Source organism: Antrostomus carolinensis, unplaced genomic scaffold (genome assembly GCF_000700745.2).
Source record: "Antrostomus carolinensis isolate BGI_N321 unplaced genomic scaffold, ASM70074v2 scaffold25242, whole genome shotgun sequence".
Lineage (NCBI taxonomy): Eukaryota > Metazoa > Chordata > Aves > Caprimulgiformes > Caprimulgidae > Antrostomus > Antrostomus carolinensis.
Window position 1 is genome coordinate 24444 of NW_010300740.1, and position 4327 is coordinate 28770.

A 4327-nucleotide genomic window follows, 5' to 3' on the forward strand; every position below is an offset into this window, starting at 1 on the left:
TCACAGGCATTGTTACAAGGGAGCAATTTTCCTGCTTCCTTTACAAATATTTTTCTTTGGGAGGGTAGGCGGAGATGGGGAAAGTGGGGCATGGGAGAGAGTAATAGCTATTTCTGTCTAGCCTGTTATATTCAAGGTCTAATTTATAGTATTCCATGTAGCATGATGGTGTCATTTAAATAGTATATTAAGACTGAAGTCTGGAATATTTATTTGGTTGAAAAATGCATCTGATACTAAATACGTCTCTGGGGAGATTGCTGTGGGATGATTACAGAACTGATGGCCATCAAATTGATAGCATTTCTCTGTCCTCCTGAGTCTTCTGCTGTAAAAGTGGGACAGGGTGTTTTCTGGGTAAGAATAATGGTCTCTGTGCTATCCTCGGGCAGATGTGGCCCAGCACCTGCGCTTTGGACCCGGCATAGACAGAGCTGCTACACAATTATCTTCCAGTTTGCTGTTAATTTCTCTTCAGATTAATCAGTAGTTGCTTGACATGAGGAATCACATTGTGAGCTTTAAAGCTTTACCATGCTCTGTTGTTGTTTGTTTATTTACAATCTATTATTCATGCTATAAATACTGGCCAATTGAACCCAATTCTTTTTTTTTTATTTTTCTTTTTTTTTTTTTTCCTGAAGTCTCCCATGTGATTGCATATGTGTAAAGCTCAGGGGGGGGTTATTGTTTGGTTTGCTTGGTTTTTTTTTTTTTGGTTGACTATCTGTACCAGGTAATATGAGACAGTGCCCAATAGAGATTCCTACCATCCTTTACTCTAAACCAGGTTAATGTGCTGAAGAAAGAGAGACATTACCAATCTCAGGAGAGGGACCTGAGCACTGCAACTGCATTTTGTTTATTATTTGCACTGTGGCTGTGACTGGATGTCCCAAGTGAGATTATAAATCATCTGAACTGAACTGGATTTCTTAGTTTCCTTATGTGATGCTACGTACAGATCAGGAGTGAGCAACCACCTCTGCAAATACATGTACTTGATTCACAGAGTGTAATTTAACATGGCCTTTGTCAAAACTATGTTATGGATATTTTGATAGTTTATTTTCACTGATATTCGAGGAAGGTGCAGTCCTGTCTGGGGGAAAGACATCCAGCCATGATAGAAGGAGCCCTGCATCTGCAGCATGATGATCTATGGCTGTGGCTTCTGCAGGCACATAGGAAACAGAGCGTGGAGCATGAGTACCCTGGTCATGTATGTTGGTGGGTCTGTGACAGTGGGAATTCACTTGCCAACACCCCTGCTGGATGGCAGGGATTGCAGCTGTTAGCAATCAAGAGGAAACTATCGTTTCCTTTGACTTTTACAGACTGGCCTAATATAAATTCTATTTATTCAGGTGTTTTTATCCAAATTTTCCAAAGATCCTGGGTTTGACCCTTGTATTTGTAGTTTCCCCTCCAATTAGCGAAAAGCATTTAGAAATGTCAAGGATAGGACTAGAAGGGGCCTCCTAGGTGTTGTAATGCTGCTGTCACAACCAACTAGATTGTGCACTATCTTTTTCAGCTGTACCAAATAACAGAATTAATTTGTCTCTCTACTCTTCTGTTTGCTGTACTGCTCTATCAGAACCTTGCTCAGGTTGCTTAGAAACCCTTTTCTAGTATCCAGTTTTTTTCATGGTTCATATTCATTTGTTCTTGTGACAGTATTGTCCCCTTGTTGGGTAGCTCTTCTCTCTATCTAATGTTTACACATCACTTCAATGTATTTATAAGGAGCCATATCCTTTCTCAGTCTTCATATTGTAGGCTAAATAAGCTCAACCTCATAAAATAGGTTCGTTATTTCCTGGATATACCCAGTAGCCTTTCCCTGCACCTGTTCTGGTTTCATTTCCTCATCCATGTAACCAGTCTTGCACAACTCTCCCAGTCTTGCAGAGGAGCTGGCACCACCATCTAGTATAATGGCAGAAATATCTGTCTGCCTGCTTTATTTCACATGCTACACTCTAGGACCATATCTACCTTTGCAACATGTCCTGTTGAGGGGTCCTGGGGATCATCTAATAAATAAAGGTCTTTTTCTTCTTGATCTTCCTTAAGTAGGCATGCGGGGTTTGGTTTCTTTGCTCTGGATCAATACCATGCACTTATTTAGATCTCCCTTGCCCCTTCCTCACTTGAAATATTTCTTAAAAATATTGCCACTGATCTTGCAGCTTCCCAAGATGCATTTTTTCAGGCTTCTACCCAGTCCCTCTCTTAGTTTACAGCTTTATAGGATGCAGTGGTTTCCATCTCCACAGCCACTTTCCCATTAGCCATCCTACGTTTGCTCACACCTTTTATGCCACCCTCCCTCACCATGCCTGGTGGTGAAGCCTTCATCTAGATTTCAGGCCACGCTAGATCATTTGTGATGTCTTTAACTTCAGAAGAGCCTCATTTTCTGTTGTTTTCATTATATTTAATGTCCGATTTTATTTTTTTTTTACTTTATTTTGTTGAGTAAGGTCAAGGACAGATCAACTGGAATAATTTCAACTTTGGCGGCACGCTTTCTCATCCCTAATGTGACTTCTTTATAAGCCAATCCCAATTTCCAGTATTAATGTGATCTTTGCTTATTCTGATACACTGTTTGAGGTGACCATTCATCCACATGGGTTTGATACCATCCTCACAGAGTTCTCCCTTTGGCCAAGGGTTTGACATTTCACACAAATTTTGTCTTGACAAAAATACATTCCAGTTTTTTTCTGAAATCCAGGTCAATGAGATTTTTCAACTCAGTTCACTACACTAATGCTTCTCATTAAATTCTCAAATTTAATTAAATTCCCAAATTTAATTCCCATTACTTTATCCCATAGGACAGGAGCACAAATGAAAAATTTGTGTTGCTTCTGTAGAAGCTTCTAAAACATGTTTCATTTTAGCCCAGCACCCTTCTCATGGGTAAGATGAATGAGCAATGGAGCTTGTCTGCTGCTGCCATGCGTCGGTGCCCAGAGCCAGGACAGGTGTTCCCGTGCGAGTGAGGATGTGCAGATGCAGGGCCGGGTGCTCGTGTGAAGAGGAACAGACACCCATCCTTGGCTCTGTCCTGTCCTGCAGCGGCATGTTTGAACAAGAAACAATAACACACTTGGTAATGGCGTGAGTAAAGTTTTACAAGGAGAGCAGGTGTGCCTGCTTGAAAGATAAACTCTTCCCCCATGCGACGATAAGATAAATGATCCAAATCTTGTGATTTAGTTAATGTTTCTGTCTTTAGCCTGCTGTGTACACAGCACCCTGGTGGATAAGCTGCCCAGAACTGTGTGCCTCTGTGTGCACAGAGCTATAATAGTCAGCAATATCATTCTCTCACCTGGTATCCTTAACTAAACAGCCTTTAATCATTATATGTCATTAATATGTGTTCCTTATAGTACGGTGCAGTAGCTACCTTGCATTAAAAAAAGGCCAGTGCCAACATTAAAGAATGTCATTGGCTGTGACTGGAGGATCTTGTTTCACTGCTATGTCAGGCTGTCACGTTTCCCTGGAGCAGTATTTAAATCATGTCTGAATTTAGGCAAATGTTTTTTGTTCAGTTGCCTTGAGAATTAAAGTTAATCCATCTTTCTCACCAAGGGAAAATTCCTCCAGAGGCATCTTGCTCTTGTTTCAGTGCTTATTGGTTATCTCTCCCAGTTTGCACGTTACTGGCTGCAGTGTTCCAGCTGCTTTTGAATGAGCAAAAGAAAAGCCAGCTGGTGCTCTGTTGTTCTGATTTTTATATCAGCATTTTGGTTTCAAAGACATTTATCTAATCTTATTAACTGGCTTTACCAAGAGGATTTCCTCACAGACTTAACTGAGAGAAAACAAATAGGCAGCAAGGAGCGGGTGGTGGAGGATATCTTCTGTCACTCCGCACAGAAGCACATTCTTACCTACTGGGAGAAAAGATAAATCAGGTTTGCCTTTGACTCAAATGCTGGCACGTCCCGACAAAGGCAAAGCTCCTGCATTTCCCTTATGTGAATGGCCCGTAAGAAGGCAATGCAATGGGCATTTTCCTGCCATGCAGGTGCAAAGAGAAGGCCAGAAGGCACAACCTGCTGGGGAGGGAAAGGCGAGCAGCAGGCCATGCCCCCACTCAGGGAAACACAGCCGGGGGCTGGGACGGCCATGTTTCTGGAATGTCCCGGCACTCCTTTTCTAGTGAGAGCTCGCTTGTTTTGTGTGGGGCTTTTTGCCTATGACTAAGAGCCATGTGAACACTCAGTGCAAAAATTAACCAATTTGGGGAAATTAGTTCAAATGGTGCCTATGCATTTGGGATCTCTGAGGTTGAGGATAA